The sequence below is a fragment of the Leiobunum rupestre genome, chromosome 9 (assembly GCF_980474605.1).
Source record: "Leiobunum rupestre chromosome 9, qqLeiRupe1.1.hap1, whole genome shotgun sequence".
NCBI classification, from domain to species: domain Eukaryota; kingdom Metazoa; phylum Arthropoda; class Arachnida; order Opiliones; family Sclerosomatidae; genus Leiobunum; species Leiobunum rupestre.
The window spans coordinates 34,306,786-34,314,028 of NC_143392.1; the positions used below are offsets into that span (position 1 = coordinate 34,306,786).

The 7,243-nt window shown below is 36.2% G+C and overlaps 1 protein-coding gene across 1 annotated transcript in view; it reads right to left on the reverse strand.

The window, feature by feature from the left end:
* Positions 1-4,471, reverse strand: part of LOC149927228 (protein qui-1) — a 233,051-nt gene extending 228,580 nt beyond the window's left edge. Inside the window, exons 1-2 of the mRNA XM_090158274.1 lie at positions 4,176-4,471; positions 4,030-4,091 (exon numbers count right to left, since the gene is read on the reverse strand). The gene's annotated coding sequence lies outside the window, so the exon portion shown is untranslated. The remainder of the gene's footprint in view (positions 1-4,029; positions 4,092-4,175) is intronic.
* Between the last annotated feature and the right edge of the window lie 2,772 nt (positions 4,472-7,243).

The window sequence follows — 7,243 nt, forward strand, 5'->3', positions numbered from 1 at the left end:
TCACGAAAGCGGTTTCGGCGAAATTGAATTTGGCCGAAGCGACATTCGCTCGCGAGCGCCCTCCAGCGGCGCGTCTCTCAGAGTCGGACAAATGCCCGCCCCCCTCCGACCCGCGACCCCCCTCAAGCCATATCACACCATTTAATACCATTGAGAACCCCGTTTGCTAGCGTCAGAGATACAATTCGGTTCCGCATCATCTACAATTCCTCCCTCCCACTGGTTTATATATTAAGGGTGTGTCAAGACGGCCAGAATTCTCGCGAGATCTTGTAGAGGAATTCTTACTAAATCTCGCGAGATCTTGCAGAGGAATTCTTACTAAATCTCGCGAGATTGAGGAATTCTTACTAAATCTCGCGAGATCTTGCAGAGGAATTCTTACTAAATCTCGCGAGATCTTACAGAGGAATTCTTACTAAATCTCGCGAGATCTTGCAGAGGAATTCTTACTAAATCTCGCGAGATCTTGCAGAGGAATTCTTACTAAATCTCGCGAGATCTTACAGAGGAATTCTTACTAAATCTCGCGAGATCTTGCAGAGGAATTCTTACTAAATCTCGCGAGATCTTGCAGAGGAATTCTTTCTAAATCTCGCGAGATCTTACAGAGGAATTCTTACTAAATCTCGCGAGATCTTACAGAAGAATTCTTACTAAATATCGCGAGATCTTGTAGAGGAATTTTTACTAAATCTCGCGAGATCTTACAGAGGAGTTCTTACTAAATATCGCGAGATCTTGCAGAGGAATTCTTACTAAATCTCGCGAGATCTTACAGAGGAATTCTTACTAAATCTCGCGAGATCTTGCAGAGGAATTCTTACTAAATCTCGCGAGATTTTGCAGAGGAATTCTTACTAAATCTCGCGAGATCTAGCAGAGGAATTCTTACTAAATCTCGCGAGATCTTACAGAGGAATTCTTACTAAATCTCGCATTATCTTGCGGGTGGATTTAGCGCTGTACTTTCGCCAGTCGTTTGCTTGAACCTAGGAGCAACAAACACAACACCCCACACAAGGAGAACGCAACCCGTCAAAAGTCGTGGATTTTCTTGTGTACGTTTTTCATTGGCTAGACGCTTTAGCGCCTGCTGCCGTTGGAAGGGGAAAATTCGGAAATTGTCTTCCCCCCGCCCGTAAAACGTTCAGCGTAAAGGCTCGTGACGCTCGTCCAATGAAATTCGTACACAAACCTTCGTTTAAAGGCTAGCTGCGTTCTCCTTGTGTTTGTTGCTCCTAGCTTGAACCAACACTGCCTTTCTATTCAAACTTAGGGTTGATAGGCTTATGACCGTAGCTTATTGGTCTTCTAACGCGATTGAAGCAGACGCTGGTGACTTATTTCCGTCCCCCACTTTTACCGGGGAGGAGTGGATCATGATGACCACGAATCACCTTAACGTAGTTTACGCAAGAACGTATTGAGGTTAACAGATTATTTATATGATTCCCGGAAGTTAAACCACGCCCCTCCGACTTACCGTGCGTAATATTTCCCTTTTCTGTCGGTAAGGGGGAAAACACTCACATACGAACACGGACTCTATCTCCGTGTTCCGGGAATTATGAAATGAGAGACTTTACTCGCTTTACATATTCTCTGCTCACCAGAATAGATTCTTGATTTAAATAAATACAATAATACATGATGACACTTGTCAAGGGGTACGTTCAATAACGCAAATCTTTGGAAAATCGGTTTTTACTTGATGTTTGCTTAATGTTTGCTTGTCGTCATAGTGACGTAGGAGATTACTGAACGGTGTTATTTCTAGGCAGTGCTGTTTTTAAAGATGGCTGTTGTAAATGTTATGGGGCCCAAAAATCAGAGGAAATAAAAAATATTATTTTCAACAATTAATGAGTTGGTAAATGTCGAAATTGTTGACGACAATAATCTTTATTGTTGCAACGATCAGTCTTTTATTAAAAAAGCGAAAACGGTCATTGCAGTAGCTGAGGCATTCCAATTAAATGATAGGCCTCTGACCAAACCAGTAGAATTGTTGATTAAAACTACAGTTTTATAATCTATAGCCCACATTTTAAAATAAATATATACCTATGAGTTAGTGTTAGGGTATGGGTTTGGTTTAGGGTAAAGGGTTAGTTAAGGTTGCGTTAGGTTGGGTTTCATTCTTTTAACTTAGGTATGGTTCAGTTGGGTTAGGTTGGGTTCGGTTGGGTTAGGTTAGATTAGGTTTAATAAAATGACAATTAATTATTGCATATTAAAAGTTCATCGTTAAAAAATAAATAATAATCAGCTAGGCTAATACCCAAGGCACCACCTTAGGCCTAAGTCATCAAGCGACTTTTAAAGCCATTAATTCAGGTGGCCGGGTTACGATGCGTAGGAGGGTGGTGGCCAGCCCTTCACGCCACGCGAGCCAACAGCTCCCTACACTCAGTATTTATTTGAAATCCGCCAAAATTGTAGGATTCGGTTGTATGAGAGACAAGCCATCGGATGCACATCTTGACGTCAATTGGGAAACACGAAAAATCGTACAGTAACAAAATGTTGACATCGAATACTCATCAATGTTTTTGATGAGCGTTACTGAACGTACCCAAGACATCCACTCGAACGGGTGCTCGAATCCCAACCATGGCTGCCGCTTAACCTCCCAATCAAGTCGTTTCATAGTTGGAAAATAGACTTGTTTGGAATTCGGGCAGAATGAAACGGGTGGAAAGCAATTAACTGGTGTCGGAGCACGGACTGGTAAAGACGTAATAACTTCATGGTTCCCGTGTACCCTGGGTAACCGGCAAAATTACTTTTAATCCTGTAAGTAGTTTTCCATTATCTAAATGAGATACGGACGAGCCCTACGAGGCAGCTGGCCGGCTCAGGGACATAGCCAAAAGGTTTCGCGATATAATCGTCATTTTCAAAATATGAAAAAGCGAGAGTCTTCCTACGATTTTATTCCCATCAAGATTGTCTCCTGGATGTCGGTTAAAGGGGACAATTTTACTTACGGAATTATGAATATTTATTAAAAGGATTTGCGCCTGCTCTTGAAGAGAGGAATTTCAATGATAGTACAAAGAGATCCCCAACGGGTTTTCATCCCAGTGAAACGCCATTAATATTTATGACCGTGTGTATTGAAATTGCTCGAATATTTCGCGGATGTTAACGGTACATCCCTGTTTTGGTTCATTGAATTTAAATTAATTGTAAATTGGGAATAGGTTGATAAATTTTCAAGAAGAAATTTACCGCTACGATACCATAAGTTAATAAATTCCAATTACTGAAGTATTTGGCGATAGTTAACGGTACATCTCTGTTTTCGTTCATTGAATTTATATTAATTGTAAAATTGGGAATACGTTGACATTTTTACCATTATACTACCATAAGTCTATAAACATAAATTATATAACTATTTTCCGATAGTTAACGGTACATCCTTGTATTGGTAAATTGTATTTAAATTAATAGTAAAATTGGGAATACGTTGACATTTTTACCGTTATAATACCATAAGTCTATAAACATAAATCATTTAACTATTTTCCGATAGTTAACGGTACTTTTCATGACTTAGTTATTTCAATTTCAATTATTTGTAAAATTGAAAATACCTCAAAACATTTTCAATAAGAAATTTACCGGTACAATATCATAAGTCTATAATACTATTCCATAAGTAGGTCACTTATTTAGGATTCGTAAGACCATTAAGCATACCACATGTTATATATAACATTTTTACTGAGTACCATTCACAACACAGACTCTATAGAGGGTTTTCGTCTCCGTTTTGAGCCCGTTCGATCTCGCGTCTCAAGTGGCCTTTTCTAGGTTCCCGCCACAATAAAATATTTCCCAAAAGCGACATACTTATGGAACAATATCATATACCTATAACAATATATACCAAACCAAACAGAAAACAAATTGGTAGCAATCGTTATATCATTAAACACAATTCGTACAAAATATTCAGCAAACCTAAACCGAAAATATGAAACCGACCAAAAAAACACAATTAAAAATTAGACTTACCCAATAAACGCCTCTGCAATGTCTCCTTTATATCGCCTTTTATTTACGTCATTTTGAAACGGCTAAGAAATAGAAATATAAATTATAATAAATTATCACAAACTGCAACCAAAACCACACATCAAAAGAAACTTCCCGAAACGTACCGTTAAAGAAAGAACCTTTATTTAAAATAAATCTCGAGCATGTTGGCCATGATTAACAAGATCGCCGCGTTAAAAATAACTAAACCGGGAAACCTGATTAAGTATTGACCGTTGTCCGTGAACGACTCTCGCCACTAGTGACCATTAACGAAAAATTAACGTCCAACCGGAACGTCCGGACTTTCTGGATCGAAACAGAGCTAACTGAATTGTTTTGATAATGATATTTATAAGCAAAGGCTTCTCTGATTAAAACCGCAAATGTGATCTAACGGAAATAATGGCAAAAATTCCGATTTGCTGGGGAACCTCCGGAATCAAGTAGCGGCACCGGCAGTCGGTACGGGTACTTCTAACGGCGACTCTCCAACGGTGGGCGAGCCGGCCCCGAAATTTATCGACACGCCGGAAGGGGCGACGGGGACAGTGGCGCCCTCCGACGACGATGCGAGGAAACATATCGCATCGATATTTTTACGCGGAAATGTACGGTAAAGTGATACCAAAGAAAATATGTATCGGCGGTGGAAGATATTAGAGGGATTGTCAAAGGGATCTACGCGCTTAAGTAACAGCCGAGCGTAACGAAGGAACTTGTGGGAATTACTTTTCGGTTCTCTTACCTCTATACCGTAAGTTTATAATTGCACTTGACGTAAGTGTGACTGTTTTCCTAATAATTCGAGTTGACCGGATTTTGGTTTGGTTTAGCGTTGTTAATTTTCCGGAAAAATAAAATGCGGAAAAATTTACAGAAAATTTTCCGAATTGCAAAATTTTTTCGCAAATCGGAAAAATAAACAATTGAAACATAAATTATTTTTTAAGGGTTTTAAATGTTTTTAACTCTTTATCGATAAAAATGTCTAATATCAGTAAACATACTACAAAACATTAATAGTGTTACATTGTTAATCAGTTAAAACTAGTATAGTGGTTTAGTTTTACTTTTAGATTCGAAAAAAATGAGGCGAAAATGTCGCTTTATTTAAATTTCCAAACAACATATTAGACTATCCATGGAATGAAACCTTTTTTTATTTTTTTTTTTGGTAAAAATACAGAAAATTTTCCGGAAAAAAAGGTCTCGGTCATTTTCCGGAATATTTTCCGACTTACAACACTTGTTTGGTTGGCATTTAATAGGCCTTTCTGATAAGTAACATTGGCTTTCTTGTTTTGATGTTGCTGCTGCGTCACGGGTGACGTATCGATGACGTTTTACTACGAAAAGCCCTGGACATCAGAGTAAATTCGACGAGGTACCCTTTTTTAAGCATAGATTGAACTGAACTTCTACGTATTTCGTGACGAATGAGCTACATAAAAACCAGTTCAGCAGGAGAAGCTTATTTTATAGAAAGGGCTATTGAAAAATGTAAATTAGAAACCAAAAGTATGCCCTATATGCCCCCTGGCGTGGTCAAAATTAGCTTGTGCCCACTGTGCCCCCGGGCGTGGTCAACATTAGCTTGTGCCCACTGTGCCACCTGGCGTGGTCAACATTAGCAGGTGCCCCCTGTGCCACCCTGGCAATATTTCCAACTTTTTTGTTTGCTTATTATTAACACAAAAATAGGAAATTTTGATTAGACATTATTTTGAAGTAATATGTCCGATACGAAAGAACTGTAAATTGCTGGCAGATGAAAGAAGCCTTTTGTCTTTATCGAAGGGGGTTTACTGAAGTCTTCAACGTGATTACAAAACACGCCGCGCGTCTCAACCCTAATTTGAAGTCATAATTTCATCATGAACAATTCCATTTACTTGTCCACTTACGTGACCGAAAATGAAAACGATAATCATTATTAATAAAATTAATATTCTTATTATTAATTAATTAATCTAGGGTAAGAAAAGTTCAAGGGTGACATTCTCGGTATAAATAAATACATTCTCGGTATAAATAAATACATTCTCGGTATAAATAAATACATTCTCGGTATAAATAAATACATTCTCGGTATAAATAAATACATTCTCGGTATAAATAAATACCTTCTCGGTATAAATAAATACCTTATCGGTAAAAATAAATACATTATCGGTATAAATAAATACCTTCTCGGTATAAATAAATACATTCTCGGTATAAATAAATACATAATCGGTATAAATAAATACATTATCGGTATAAATAAATACATTATAGGTATAAATAAATACATTATCGGTATAAATAAATACATTCTCGGTATAAATAAATATCTTCTCGCTATAAATAAATACCTTCTCGGTATAAATAAATACATTCTCGGTATAAATAAATACATTCTCGGTATAAATAAATACATAATCGGTATAAATAAATACATTCTCGGTATAAATAAATACCTTCTCGGTATAAATAAATACATTATCGGTATAAATAAATACATTCTCGGTATAAATAAATACATTCTCGGTATAAATAAATACATTCTCGGTATAAATAAATACATAATCGGTATAAATAAATACATTATCGGTATAAATAAATACATTATAGGTATAAATAAATACATTATCGGTATAAATAAATACATTCTCGGTATAAATAAATATCTTCTCGCTATAAATAAATACCTTCTCGGTATAAATAAATACATTCTCGGTATAAATAAATACATTCTCGGTATAAATAAATACATAATCGGTATAAATAAATACATTCTCGGTATAAATAAATACCTTCTCGGTATAAATAAATACATTATCGGTATAAATAAATACATTCTCGGTATAAATAAATATCTTCTCGGTATAAATAAATACATTCTCGGTATAAATAAATACCTTCTCGGTTTAAATAAATACATTCTCGGTATAAATAAATACCTTCTCGGTATAAATAAATACATTCTCGGTATAAATAAATACATTCTCGGTATAAATAAATACATTGTCGGTATAAATAAATACATTCTTGGTTTATAAATAAATACCTTCTTGGTTAAAATAAACACATTCTTGTTTAGGATTTAAAAATGGTATCCAGTACTACCGCAATATTGATTACATTCCTACTGAAAAAATATAAATTCTCATTAAAATTAATGGGTTTTTGTACAACTTATTAAAAATTT